The sequence below is a fragment of the Panthera tigris genome, chromosome D3, assembly GCF_018350195.1.
Source record: "Panthera tigris isolate Pti1 chromosome D3, P.tigris_Pti1_mat1.1, whole genome shotgun sequence".
NCBI lineage: Eukaryota > Metazoa > Chordata > Mammalia > Carnivora > Felidae > Panthera > Panthera tigris.
Genome location: NC_056671.1, coordinates 50,828,375 through 50,844,525, shown reverse-complemented (window position 1 = coordinate 50,844,525; position 16,151 = coordinate 50,828,375). Strand labels below are relative to the sequence as shown.

The 16,151-nt window shown below is 35.8% G+C and overlaps 1 pseudogene; it reads left to right on the top strand.

Annotated features, from left to right (window-relative positions):
* The first annotated feature begins 11,901 nt into the window (after positions 1 to 11,901).
* On the top strand, positions 11,902 to 12,854 carry LOC102949060 (annotated as a pseudogene).
* The last annotated feature ends 3,297 nt before the right edge of the window (positions 12,855 to 16,151 follow it).

The window sequence follows — 16,151 nt, the reverse complement described above, 5'->3', positions numbered from 1 at the left end:
TTGGCCCTGGGATGGGCTTGGTGCACACTTCACAGCCTGGAGCCTGCCTCCGATTCTGTGTCTCCCTCTCTCTCTGCCCCTCCCTTGCTCACAATCTGTGTTTCTCTCTCAAAAATAAATAAACATTAAAAATTTTTTTTAAATAAATAAAAAAAATAATTTTCCCTCTAATTTCTACTTTACCTGTATCACATAAATTTTGATATGTTGTGTTTTCAATTTCATTACATTCAAAAATACTTTCTAACTTCCCTTTGAGTTCTTTGACTTATGGGTTATAGAAAATGGTGTTATTAAACTTCCAATCATTTGAGGACTTTCAGAAATCTTATGTTATTGTTGATTTCTAATTAAGTTTATTATGGTCAGGCAACTTACTATGTCTTAAATTTTTTCAAAGTGTTTATTTATTTTGAGAGGGAGAGAGGGAGTGTGTGCTTAAAAGAGAGAGAGAGAGAGAGAGAGAGAGAGAGAGAGAGAGAGAGAGAATCCTAAGCAGACTCCACACCATCAGCACAGAGCCCAACGTGGGACTCGATTTCAGGAACTATGAGTCATGACATGAGCCAAAATCAAGAGTCAGAAGCTTAACTGAGCCACCCAGGTGCCCCCATATATCTTAAATTTTTAAAAATCTACTGAGAATTTTTCTATGTCCCAAATGTGGTTTACTTATACATACTTTCTGGCAATTTAAAAGGATGTATATTCTGCTCTTGTTGAGTGGAGTATTCTATAATACCCATCAGATCATGTTGGTCTATAGTAGTCAAGTCTATGTTATCTTACTATTTTTTTCTCTCTTTTCTTGATTACTTAGGGAGAGGTTTTAAATCTTTGATTTTATTTATTTATTTATTTACATTCTATCAGTTATTGCTTCATATACTTTGAAGCTGTGTTATTTGGTGCATAAACATTTAGGATGCTTATATACTCTTACGAAATTTCTTTCTTTAACCCTGGAATAGTCTTTATTTTGAGATTGGCAATGTCTATATCAATACAGTCACTCCAGTGTTCATGATCAGCTTTGGGATGGTCCATATTTTTTTTTTCCTTTCTTTCCTTTCATTTCCTTTCCTTTCGTTTCCTTTCCTTTTCAACTATTTATACTTTATGTTTAAACTAGATTTGTTGTAGGATACACGGAGAGTTGGGTCTTGCATTTCTATCCAATCTAACAATCTCTGCCTTTTAATTGAGATATTCAGGACATTTATATTTAATATGATTATTGATATAATTGTATTTAAATCTATCACTTTTCTATTTGTTTATTTTTCTATATCTTTTTTTCCTTTCTTTCTTCTTTTGGATTGTCCATTTTTATGATTAAATTTTATAACATTTTTTGCTCATTAATTAAAAATTTTCATAAAATTTCATTTTATTTGTCATGGATTTATTGTATTCATTTGCAAGTTAACTGAATATATGTGAAAGTGATACTGTGTTACTTCACATGCACATAACAACTTTTATCAAAGGTTAAAAATTGTGGCCTATTACTTCTTCTAATATTTTTCTGCCTCTCCTTCTAATTACATATTATATATTAGTCTAGGACTAACTACTCTCTTTCAGAAGACAAAACCATTCTCAATAGTCTAACCAACACCTCCTGAATTATAAGAATGTCCATCTAATGTGGCTTAGGGAGCAGGCACTATTCCCAGCTTTGTATGAGCTGGAGTTAGCATTCCCTCAGTCTTTCCATGTGGTTCTTTCCCAGCCTCAGGCATTTTCCTGATGTGTAAATGCTAATCAGTACTCAACTAAATACTGGAAAGAACACTGCAAATCTCCACTTTCTATTTTAGTCTCTCTTCTCCCATACTCTGGCCAATGAACTCTAGCCTTCTTGGCTTCCCTGAATACCTAGCTTAGTCCTTTCAACTCAGGGAGATGGCTAGTCTCTGACTCTGGCCTGCTCTGTTCACCTCTAATGGCTCTACTTCATGGCCTGGACATTTTTCATAGGCATTTAACCGTGGAGATGACAGGTATCTCCTTGTTTGTGTCCTCTCAGAAATTCCTGGCCTTCATTTTTGATGTCCAATGGCTTGAGAATGTTATTATATGTATTTTATTCCTGTTTCTTAATTGTTTCAAGAAAGAAGATAAATCCAGTTATTGTATTTTCATCTCTGCTAGAAGCATAATTAAGTACTTATTTTCAAGTAATAAGATTACATTGTTTATGCCACTTTACATCTCTCTTTTTACTTTAATAAAATTTCTTTGAAGTTAAATCGTATCTACTGACTTTTTTGGAGTTGATTCTTAAAGTAAACTATTTCTAATTCCTTTAGTAAAGAACATGAATTTGTAAAAAGCTAAGACTTTCAATGTGTATAGCACCTGGGAGCAGAAAAATAAAAGATATTAAAAACAAAACCAAGAAAAAGTCAATAGATAAACCTTTTACTTTAGACTACCAAAACACTTCTGAGAGCCACGTGATCAATAAATGAACATACTGGGGTGCCTGAGTGGCTCAGTCAGTTAGGTGTCCAACTCTTGATTTCAGCTTAGGTCATGATCTCAAGGTTCATGAGTTTCAGCCCCACATTGGGCTTCACTCTGACAGTGCAGAGCCTGTTGGGATCCTCTCTCTCTCCCTCTCTCTCTGCCCCTCCCCCACTGCACATGTGCATGAGCTCTCTCTCTCAAAAATAAGTAAACTTAAAAAAATGCATGTCTTTGCAATTTCCATATTCCTTTTGTAATCATTGATTTAGCATTTAAGGAATGAAATCTCATCCTAGGACCAAAACAGATTGGCAGACATGTAATTAGGGCCCAAGTTACATACTACAGATTGAAGAAATAGTACCTCTTACTATTACACAATTTGGATTCATCTTAGCAAACAAAGGCCTTTTAAATTCATTACCACTTCTTTTTGTGAATTAATAATACAATATGTCAGAACTATAAAGATTAAGTTAGTCATTAAACCACCACTCCAGGTGGGAGCAGTTATATTACAGAGCACATAATGTCTATGTTTTAAAAATGCATTATGTATCTATAACACATATTAATCCTAATTTTATGAAATCAGAATAACATTTTATTTGGAAAAAATATTTAACAAATAACTATCTGTTTATTATCTATCCAAGTTTAGGATGCTATAACAAAATAATGTAGACAAGGTGGCTTATAAACAACAGAAATTTATTTCTCAGAGTTCGAGGGTTCTCAGAACCCAGAGTTCTCAGAGTTCCGGAGTTCCAAGAATTTATTTCTTGGAAGTCCAAGATCAAGTCCAAGATCAATTCAACAGGGTTGAATTTTGGTGACAGCATTCTTCTGGGATACAGACTGCTGACTTCTCATTGTGTCCTCACACGGTGGAGAGCAGAAAGGGGAAGCAAGCTCTTTAATGACTCCTTTAAGGACCCTAATCCCATTTATTGGGCCTCTACTCTCAAGACCTCCTGTAATCCTAATCACCTCCCAGAGGCCCCACTTCTTAAAGCCTAATGTCTAATGTGTTAGAGAACTATGGTTTCAACATATGAATCTCTCAGGAACATAAACATTTAGTCCACAATTCATTCATTTATTCTATCTTTTCTCTTCTTTTCTTTTTTTTTTCTTTTCTCTTTTTTTTCTTCTCTTCTCTCTCTTCTCTTTTCTTTTCTTTTCCTTTCTATTCTAAATTTATCATTTTATCTATTTTTTGTGTTTGATGTCAGACTCCCCTGGCTTGAAGCACATTCACATTACTTACTACCCATGTGCCTTTCTGGATATGACTTAATTTCTTTATGTTTCTAATTTCTCACTGTAGAATATAAGGAAAATAATCATCCCTCTTTATAGAGTATAGGGAAAAACTTGATGGAAGTCCATAACACAATGTTTGACCCTTTTCCTCAATAAATGTAAAATCTGCTAAGATCTTGATCTCAATCATTTCTCATTATCTGTAGGTTTTGGTTCTGCACTGTGTTAACAGAGATAAAGCCCAGATTTTTGTTTGTTTTTTTCTTCATTCAACCCCACTTAACCACTTAACAAAAGATGATTTCATACTTTATTAAAATCTTGATGAAATAGAAAGGCATTATATTACAGCAAACATTTTTAAATTTTGAAATATCACTGGTCAAAATCTGTAACTATCTTAGTCTTTGGGAATTCTTCACACGTAGGTATTTCTCTCCCCTTTTTAAGTTTATTTATTTAAGATGGGGGGGGAGAGGCAGAGAGAGAGGAAGAAAGAGAAAATCCCAAGCAGGCTCTGTCAGCACAGAGCCTGATGTGGGCCTCGAACTCACAAACCGTGAGATCATCACCTGAGCCAAAATCAAGAGCCAGATGCTTAATTGACCCAGGTCTTCACAGGTAGATATTTCAAAGCAATTTTTCTGGGCTCTTCTCAGTCTCCCAGTGGACTATACCCACACACAAATCCTGTGAAATTCTTATGTAAAGCAGTCTTACCCAGCCAACTCTCTCTCCTCATATTTTAGACTAAATAGCTTTATTAGGTGTGTTTGTAAACAATTCCTGAGATGAGTTCCGTAATTAACTTTTACCTGGCTTTTATCTTGTAGAAAAGAAGGAAGGAGGGATAGCGAGAGAATAGAAAAAAGGAAGGAAAAATGGGAGGATGGAAGAAAAATCTTCAGAAACCAGCCCACTTAGGTATAAACAAGAACATTTTAAAGAAATCTCCTCATTCAATACAATAATAACTCTGTGTCCTCTTGCAAAAGGCAGAGAGCTCAAAATGATCTTTTTCACTGTTTAAATAATTTTGTCTGAAACTTGCTCTATGAATTGTCATCAATTAAAGTGCCTCAGATGCTAAGCTTCTGCCCAATTAGCAACTGTGTGTGAGTTTACCATAGACATAACTTGATAACACTGCGTTTTCCCAAACAACTCATTACAAGGTAACGGGGTAATCTGACCTTTAAGGTGCTTTCCCATCCTGAGATTTTTAAAAGGCTGTGATTTCCTCAGGTACACACAAACCTCACTGAAAGTTTAAAGGATTTTAGTAAGTCTTATTCAAATTCATGGAAAAGGCTAAATGCTGAGTTCTGAATGGTTCACACAAATGGATTTATATGCTAATGTTACCAGAGATGTAGCCAGTCTGTATTTATTGACTTGATGGCTATTGTCTACCATAGACTTTTCTAAAATATTCCTTACCATATTATCTAAGAAGTACAAACTGTAAAGGCCATTGAGGTTCAGAATTTATCTATATGTGGGTGTGTTTGTCCCATTAGCTTAGGAAATGATCACCTGAAGGCTTACCAGGCCTCTTGGAACACAATGTCTCTCCTTGAATTCACCTCCCAAACATTAAAATAAAGATACCGTCACCTGGTTTCCTTGCCTCGGTGAGGATTCTACAAACACTGCAGTATTTGGGCACACTACCTTTATTTATGTCTTTTCCCAGGGCTTCTTTCGCTAACTGTTCATATTTTTCTTCCTTGGTTATGTTGTGCCCCGTGGCATAGCTCAGTCAATCAATTATTGCAGTCAGGGCTGATGCTGCAGGATTCAAACAAAAGCCCACCAGCAACAAAGAAACAATGGCAAGAGCAAGCTGTGGTCTGTGTCACTAGATCAGCTGATCAGTCCATGACTGAATTGTTTTTAAATGTATGTCAATTCAAGAACAGGGCTCAGAGTTATATCTGAGGCATGAAAGAGAGGGGGAGGTGTGATTCCAAAACAGTTTTCTTCATAACAGTACAGAGCTGACCTTGCATTTAAAGATAGAGGATGGGAGAAAGCTATATGAAAGTGTGAACAGTATGAATAAGTGCTGTTTATAGGGAGCTGTTTTAATACTCTTGCTAAAGCTGAACAATAGAAAGAGACAAAGCTCTGAAAAATGCATGCCTTTCCCTGTGATTGATCCCTTTATCTTTCGATTCCTCTCCAGATAATAAAACGCATTTACAGGGCAAACAAGCATCAGTGCCTTTATTTTCCCCAAATATGAGATATATCTTCCTTATTTAGAAATTTGCTATTAGAGCATTTGCTATAGCATATTTCTGCCCCCATCCCTAAATGCACCCCTGTTTAAAAATAAAGAATTTGACGTTTTGAAGTGAAAATCTGGAATTCCTTATAGAAATCTTTTTGTTTTGTTTGTTTTTGGAATTAATGAACTCATTCTTGGCACAAAGGTACCTGGACTGATGCTAAAAATAAAATAGACTTTGAAGTGAAACAGACCTTGTTTCAAACGTAGATGACACTAGGAAAAAACCCAGGACAATTGCCAGATGAAAGTAAATGCTCAGCTTACATCAATTCCCATACTCCCCCCGCCCCAACTTTTAACCATGTTATTTCTAAATTTCTCTAGGACAACATAATTGCATAATAGCAATACATTGTATCTTAAATACACATTTAAGGAAAATACACATTGAATATCGACATTGTAGCAGAGAGTAGAATAAATGCTTCCACCCACTGTGTCACTGGCTTCTCATCATGACTCTTCAAGGTGCCCCCACCCCCCTCACCCCTTGCTTAAGGAAACTCCATTCTAGAGTTCTTAATAACACACTGACTGCATGTGGTTGTATGTGACAAACAGGTTTGGTTAAATCCAAGGATTTTTTGTTGCTGTTGCTGTTGCTGTTGCTTTTCATGGGTGGTCTTCAAATGGTAGGGCGAGTTAGAATCAACTCCAGGGGTTGAAAGAAAACAGACTGCTGGGCCCAGGCCCCAGAGTTTCTACTCACTGTGTCTAGATAGGGCCCCATGAGTTTGCATTTCTAACAGGTTCCCAGGAGGGGACCACACTTTGGAAACCACTGCTCTATACTGTGCTGCCTCTCATTGGAAAGATGTACTTGGGGTAGGCCACACTTTACTACCAACAAGATTTGCTACTCAAGGTAAAATACTTGAGGGACACCTGGGTGGCTCAGTTATTGCTGGATACTGTGCCTTTGTATAAATATACCAGAATGCATTGACCTAATCTTGTGTTAATATACATTTTGTGTTGTGTTGTTTCCATTTTTTTTTTCTTTTACTGTTATTACACACAAAGGTGTGCTGAACATCCTTGGTAAAAGTGTTTATGAATAAATATAAATTTTAATTTTCTTTGGAAATTATCACCTGGAAATTATTACTTTGGGGACTCTTGATTTCAGCTCAGGTCATGATTTCACAGTTCATGAGATCAAGCCCCATGACAGCATGGAGCCTACTTGGGATTCTCTCTCTCTCTCTCTCTCTCTCTCTCTGCCCCTCCCTCACTTGCTACCCCTCAAAATAAATAAACATTGAAAACAAAGAGAAGATAAAATACTTGAGAATCATTTTAAAGATGAAATACTATATGGTGATGAGTTAAAATTTTTCAAGTTCTTGATTTTTAGACATGTAGAAATCACATGCTATGGGGATTAAAATAATGAATAAAATATAATCCATGGCCTCCAAGAGCTCATCAGCTAGTTGAGATTACATCCAAAGATAAATACTTAAATTTCTCATTAGCAAGGCAAACACAATGAATTCTTCAGACTTTTAAAAAATGTACTCTGGGAATAAGTAGGAAATTCTATTTTAAAACAGCAAGTTATTACCTTCAATTTCCTTTACCCTTGAATCGCTTCCTCCCTCTGCCTCTTGCTTTCAGATAAAACTAAATTTATTCTATTTACCATGGCTACTTCTTCAAATCCCACTTCCATCTATTAAAAAATAAAATTCAGCTGAATAAATTGGATAATTTAATAGGCTTTATTCTACAACTCAGGAAGTGGGCAGCATCTCATCTAGCAAGCTGGAAGGAACTCCAAGGAGCTATACAAACTGGAAGGGATAAGGAAAGAGCAGATTACCTCAGCTACCTTTGGGGAATAGGGAGGGCCTATGAGGCAGTGCCTCACTGGTGCTGACCAGAAAATTCCAAACTGACAGGTTAAGAGTACATTCCTGGGGAAAGCTGAAGCTGAATTAGGTTAGGTATTGAGCCTTGGTTTGGTGATGCGGGCTTAGCGCTAGTGACTCTATTTTGGACCTTTTCTTCCTTTTTAACACACTGAATCACAAAATAAGGCTTCCACATCAAAACAGTGAAACTGCAGGGGAAGAATTCACCCATAGCCTTCTAACTACAAAATCTGAAGGTCCAAAAACAGCCCTTATGTTTCTGAGGCACCAGGCACATTGTTGATCATTCTCTGCCCTGAAAGCACCCTTAACCCAGGGAACCCCATCCTGTCCTTTGTTCCTCCCACTCTCAGACCTTTACGCTCACCTCTCTTTGTTTCTCAAAGCCTCTTCTGTCTCATCTAGCCTTTAAATTTGTTGTTCCCGGAGTTTCGCCCTAAGCTCTTTTCTCATATCTTATAAGACTTTCTCCATGTCACAAAGGAGTGATTTTTATTAAAATGAGACTCTACACCTTACTTCTCCTTCAAAAAAATCCACTGAATCCCATTTGCCCTAAGGCAAGTAAGGCTTCTCATCATGTGGCCTGATTAATTTTCCATGTGATATCTTGCTTCTCTTTTACTTGCTCATTGTCCATCTCCATAGATTCATTATTCCACTGGCTATTTTTAACTTAAGATACACATAATTGAGTGTGATTAACTCATTTCATGGGCACACAAGACTTCTTTCCTTTTCTCTGTCTTCCACACCTGTGATACTCTCCTGCCATCTTGATGCTTTTTTCCTCCTTGATTTTTCTCATGCCAACAGACATACACACTAAAGAATTTAGCACATTCTTACATATGGTTAGTACAATATATATTAACACTTGAAGATCATGCACTCTTTTTACGTGGTATTAGGTGAGCATATTCATTATTCTATTCATTATCATTCTTAGTCCTAATTTGCTTCACTTGGGGTTAAGAACTTGAAATTTACTTGTTTTTCTACATATAATTCTACTTCATTTATTTTGTAACAAATTTCTCTACTTTTAAGTCATGCTTAATAGCCATGGCTTAGTATTCCTAATGTAGACAACTTTCTTTATTGTTGAAATGCTTCCTTCAAGATTGCTATTTTCAAAAACAGACTTTTTTTGTGATGAAAATTCTAAAGCATTTTCACTGAGAATATTTACTTCACTCTCATATTTACATAGGAATTTAGCCATATATAATAATCTATGTTTAAATTTTCCTTGAAATTTTGAAAAAAATTACTCCATTGTCTTCATTTTAATCTATTTTTATTTTTAATCTATTTTTAATCTATATTTAAATAAATATAAACTAAGTAAATCTATAAATAAATATAGATTAAAAATATATAAATTTAATATATATTTATATTTAATATATTAAATTATATAATTTGTGTATAATATCAAATAATTATATAATATATATTATACTACATACAACTTAAACATTTTATATATTATATTAAAGTATAATATGTTTTATATCATATACATATTACATATTAAATACATACAAGGATGCAAGGCTTTGTATACTTTATCACTTATTTAGTTTTTTTTATTTTTCTGATATTTTTATAAATGGTATTAGCTGTGTAAGCCAAGTGGCTTGCATTTTTACTACATTTTATATTTCTGAGACCTTTATATATATAGATGCATTTCATTTATTTTCATTTCTGTGTAGCATTCTTTGTAGGACTACTGTTAAATGCATTATTCTCCTATTGATAACATCTTGTTTTGAGGAGTTGTGTTTTGCTTCAATTTGTTTTTACAAACAATGCTGCCATGAATATTCTTTGGTATGTCTTCTGGTGCACATGCTGAAGTTTTATCCAGGGTAAATTCCTAGGATGGATTCTTGGAATAGTGTCTATGCTCATCTTCAGCTTTATGAGACTGTACTAATTTATTTTTCAAAGTGATTGCTCTAATTTATATTCTCATTAGCAGTCTTAGTTTCTCTACATCCTCATCAAAATTTTATATTCTTGACATTTTATTTTTTGCCAATTTGATGATGAAATTTCATTTTATTGTAGTTTTTCAATACCAATTTGCCAGTTAATATTTTTTAACACTTTTGGTGGAGGACATTCATATATCCTCTTCTTTGAAGTGCCTGTCAAAATATTTTGACCATTAGTTGGTTTATCTTTTGCTTTGCCATGTGTATGAATTATTTTTATATCTTCTGTAATAATTTATTATATATGATATAGATTATAATCTATTGTAGATATATATTTGTGTGGGTGTGGGTGTGTGTGCACACTACACAGATATCTTCTTCAACTTTGTGATTAACTTTTAGTGTTCTGATTAATAGACTGTTTTTCATTTTAATGCAAGGAAAAGGCTCAAACTTTTAACTTATGCTTTAGGCTCTCTATATCTTGTTTAAAGAAGTCATTTCCCCACTCCAAGATTATACAGTCTCCATGTTGTCTTCTGTAACCTCTGAAGTTATAATTCCACATTCAAATCTTTAGTCCTTTTGGAAATAATAATAAAATTGGGATGATATAAGGATCTGATAAGTTTCTTAAGAAGTTCAGCATAAACCTACCTGACCTAACCATTCAACTACTAGGCATTTACCTAAGAGAAAAGAAAGCATACATCCATACCAAAACTTATACATGAAAGTTCATAGCAGCTTTATTTATAATAAAAACGAAATTGGAAGCACCTGGATATTCATCAAAAGATCAATGGATGAACAAATTATGGTATATCCATATAATGGAATATTATTCATCAATAAAACAACGAACTATTGATACATGCAACAATGTGGATGGAGCTATATATAATTGTGTTGATGATAGTATACAGATAAAAAAAGATCATATACAATACTGCCCCAGTTATATAAAATTCTAGAAAGCGCAAATTTATGAATACTGACAGAAAATAGATCTATAGTTGCTTAGGAGTAAGTATGGAAGATATAGAAGGGATGGATTACATAGACACTTTTGAGGGTGATGGATATGTTTACTAAGGACCTCACAGCTATATACATATGTCCATGGTACTTTGGTACCACATGGTACCTTGTATTATATGCAGTTTACAGTATGTCATTTATACCTCATTATAATATAGCAAAAAAAACCCAAAAAACAAAAAACCAACCCAAACACTCACAGTAAAATATTGAATGTTTTTACCCTGAAATTGAGGTTAAAACAAGATGCCCAGTCTTATGACTTCTATTCAGAATTGCACTGCTAATATAGCCAATGGCAATAAGGGAAGAAAAGGAATTAAAAGTTCTCAATGCAACTCAGTGAAAAAAGCAAAGTCTTTTCATTACATCGTGCTAGATCAACTAGACAGCAATATGGAGGAAACACCCAAATTTTGACCATTATTTACACTACACACAAACATGAATTTAGAGAGCTTAATCAACTAATCTAACCAATTGGTTTATTCAGTTGAGGGCTTAATTAGATTAATTGATTTGAGGTAGTCCTAAAATTTAAAAGGTGAAGTATAAAGCACCTGGAAGAAAACATAGTAGAATAGCTTTGTGATCTCATTGTAGGCAAAATTTCTTAAGGAAAATGACCTAAAAAAAATTAACTAAAAATTTAAAAATTTGTAAACTTCCCTTCATTAATATTTTTGTAATTTTTTTAAAGTTTATTTATTTTTGAAAGAGAGAGAGAGAGAGAGAGCATGAATGGGGGAGGTACAGAGACAGAAGGAGACGCAGAATCTGAAGCAGACTCCAGGCTCTGAGCTGTCAGCACAGAGCCTGATGTGGAGCTCGGACTGTGAACTGCAAGATCATGACCTGAGCTGAAGTCAGACGCTTAACCAACTGAGCCACGCAGTCTCCCCCTGCTCTTCAGTAATATTAATAATGTCTGCTTTTGGCTTTCTGCACATGGATACCGTTGAGTAAGCATGGTTAAGTCTGCCTTCCCGCCACCATCATGTCTAAATCAAACTTTACCAAAGAGCATAAGCAGCTGTGGAAGCTCTTCACTGAAGGTTTGAGCTTTGAAACAACCCACAAGAGTCTAAGGAGCCATTCCGAGCAATGGGGAATGCTTGCTGACTGTGTGGTAATGAGTAATCCAAACACCAAGTGCTCCAGAGTTCTTTGGATTTGTCACATATGCCACTGTGGGAGAGGTGGATGCAGCCATGAATGCAAGGCCACACAGGGTGGATGGAAGAGTTGTAGAGCCAAAGAGGGCTGTCTCAAGAGAAGATTCTCAAAGACCCGGTACTCAAGTAACTGTGAAAAACATTTTTGTTGGTGGCATTAAAGAAGACACTGAAGAACATCATCTAAGAGATTATTTTGAACAGTATGGGAAAATTAAAGTGATTGAAATCATGACTGACAGAGGCAGTGACAAAAAGAGAGGCTTTGCTTTGGTAACATTTGATGAGCATGACTCTGTAGATAAGATTGTCGTTCAAAAATACCATACTGTGAATGACCACAACTGCAAAGTCAGAATAGCTCTAGCAAGAGATGGCTAGGGTTTAATTCAGCCAAAGAGGTTGAAGTAGTTCTGGAAACTTCAGTGGTGGTCATGGAGGTGGTTTTCGCGGGAAGGCAACTTGGGTCATGAAGGAAACTTCAGTGGGTAAGGTGGCTTTGGCGGCAGTTGAAGTGTTGGTAGATATGGTGGCAGTGAGGATGGCTATAATGGATTTGGTAATAAGCAACTTTGGAGGTAGCAGAAGCTATAATGATACTGGCAATTACAGCAGTCCATCTTCACATTTTGGACCCATGAAAGGAGGAAATTTTGGAGGCAGAAACTCTGGCCCCTATGGTGGTGGAGGCCAATACTTTGCCAGACCATGAAACCAAGGTGGCTGTGGTGGTTCCAGCAGCAGCAGTAGCTGTGGCAGTGGCCGAAGGTCTTAATTACTGCCAGGAAACAAAGCTTAGCAAGAGAGAGGAGAGTCAGAGAAGTGGCACGGAAGCGACAGGTTACAACAGATTTGTGAACTCAGCCAAGCACAATGGTGGCAGGGACTAGTTGCTACCAAGGATGTTGCATGTTACATGTTTTAGACAACACTTGTGTGTATGGGCAAGGAACTTGGCTGTATTTATGACTAACTATGTAACAAGTTATTTTAATTTTTATTCTGTGGTAAGTGTAAAGCATTCCAACAAAGGGTTTAATTAATTAATTTATTTTTTTGGCACCCATGTTGTTGATTGCTAAACGTAATAGTCTGAATAAATGTGTCTTAAAAAAAAAATGTCTGCTCCTCCGGACAACTGAGTAGCTCAGTCAGTTAAGCGTCAGACTCTTCATTTCTGCTTAGGTCATGATCTCACCATCCTGAGATGAAACCTCCAGGGGGGCTCCTCGATGGGTGTGGAGCTTGCTTAAGAGTCTCTCTCTCTCTCTTTCTCTGCCTGTGCCCCTCCCTCACTTGTAGGTGCACCCTCTCTTTTTTTTTCCTCTCTCTCTCTCAAAAAAAAATTGCTTCTCAAAAGATAGCTGAGAAATTTAAAAAGTGAGACACAGAGTAGCAGAAAATATTCACAGTGGCCTGGCATCCTGAATATAAAGATTCCCATAAGCCAGTAATAAAAAGGTAACCTATTTTTTTAAAATGAGAAAAGGACTTGGAAAGCATTTCACAAAGGATATCATATAATAAGTGATCAACAAGCACAGGAAAACATATTCAATGTTATTGGTCTTCAGGGATTGCAAAGTCAAACTACAACAGCCATTACACACACATTAAAATGGTTAAAATTTAAAAGACAGCATAATACCTAATGCTAGAGAGGATATGGGGTATCCAGAAAACTCCTATATTTTTGATGGAGGTTTAAAATGATACAACCAAAAAAAAAACAAAAAACAAAAAAACAAAAAATAAATAAAATGATACAACCAATTTAGGAAATCACTTGGCAGTTTCTAATAAACTTGTACTTACTATCAGATCTGGTTATTCTCCTCTGTGTCAGTCTTGGTTCAAGCAGAGGAAAGAAATCATGAGAAATTTGAACGAGGAAAGTGTAATGGAAAATGATTAAATATATCAAGGGATTAGAGACTAGACAAGTAAAGACAACTCCAAAGAACACAGGAACAGCACATGGAAGGAGCAGCCACTACTCCTAGGGCTTAGATAAGCACCCGAAAAACGTGATGCCCACCTCTCAGGGGAAGACTCAGTAGGGTGCTCACTGGATGGCAGAAGAGTGTTACCCTTTCATGTCAGTGGAACTTGGTGGAAACGGACTCCTCACGAGTCTTGGGTAAAAACACAACAGCATATTGTTAACTTAGACAAGATGTTGTACAGCATTTCTCTATAATTCATTCAATCTTATAACAAGTACAATTTTATACCCATTGGACAATCTCCTACTTCCTGCTCTCCCCACCCCCAGGCAACCACCATTCTATATTCTGCTTTTATAAGTTTGACTACGTTAGATGTCTCACCATAAGTGGAATCATGCCATATCTGTTCTTCTGTGACTTATTTCACTTGGCATAACGGTTTTGTGTACGACCTTGATTGGGGTCATGGGATTACAGGTACATGCATATTTCCAAACTCCTCAAACTATACATATTAAATATGTGAAGGATTTTTTTCTTATATAAATTATGCCTCAATACAGTTGTTTTAACAAAGTTCTGAGGAAACTTGTTCATGGAAAGGTATCTCACTGGAGACACTGTCCTACGAAACTGACCAGGTTCGTGTGCCACCAGAGGAGTCGGTTTGACTGCCTCTGTCTGCCATTCAGCAGGAATCCGGTGCTGGGGAAGCTCCGTGTGTTGCAGAAGGCAAAGGCTGGAGAAACTGTCCACACTGCGGAAACAGGCAGAGAAGCTAACTGGAACCCAGAGGCAAACCTTCCTCCTGCAATGCTTCTCTAGCGCCCTCTATTGACAAAACTTAACATGGTAAAAATGACCAAGGAAAAATATTTAATTGGCCCAGATCCACTTTCACAAAGCAGGCCAAATTTTCGAATTTGGAACTGAGAGGCTATAAATAACAAACCGGTGCGCCTTCCAGGTATTTAATTTCCAAAGTAATAATTTCCAGGTAATAATTTTCCAGGGAAATTAAATTTGTATTTGTTATAAACACTTTTAACAAGAATGTTCAATACAGCTTTGTTTGTAATAGCAATAAAAAAGAAAAAAATGGAAACAACACAACACAAATGTATATTAACACATGATTAGAGCAATACATTCTGGTATATTTATACAAAGGCACAGTATGCAGCAATAACAAAAGAAGATTTCACATAACATATGCAAATCTCAAAATCATGTTGAGCAAAACATGTGCCTAGTATATGATTCCACTTTCATGAAAGTATCGAAGAACAAAACTAACTTGTGGGGAAAAAATAGGAACAGTGGTTGAGTCTAGGCAGGAGCATGGATGAGGATTAACTGGAAAGGCACAGAAGGAACTTTTAGTGTCGTAGTAGAGTTCAAAATTTTGATTAGATACTGGTTGCATGACTGTACATTCCTCAAAACCCATCAAACTGTAATCTTAATACCTGTGCATTTCATTAGATATAATTTTGCAACAATTAAAAAAAATTAAACAACTGAGGTGACTTGAAGATCAAATTAGCTAAATAAAGTTGTAATTTTTAAAAATGTATAAAGGGTGTATGGGTGGTTAACCGACTGACTTCAGCTCAGGTCCTGACCTCACAGTTTGTGAGTTTGAGCCCTGGGTCGGGCTCTGTGCTGACAGCTCAGAGTCTGGAGCCTGCTTCAGAATCTGTCTCCCTCTCCTCTGCTCTTCCCCTGCTTGCACCCTGTTTCTCTCTCTCTCAAAAATAAATAAACATTTAAAAAAAATAAAAATTAATTAAAAATGTATAAATTCTATTTTTTTCCATACTAAAATTTTCTGACACAAAGGGCTTTAGTAAGATTTACTTTTATTTTAGTTTATGGTCACATCATTTCCTAAGTAAAAATGCAAGATGATCAAAACAATATGTATAGTATGGTATATACTCACTGTTATGTAGCCTGTCTTAATTGCTAATTTCCAGGAGCTTTTATATCATTAGCAACAAAGAAAATGGGTCACTGATGTAAACAATTTTTATCTCTATTGAACGATTTATGTTTTAGCCTTCAAACAATAGACAGCAAAAAGACTTGCTGACAAATACAAACTTCTCTAAAATATGAAG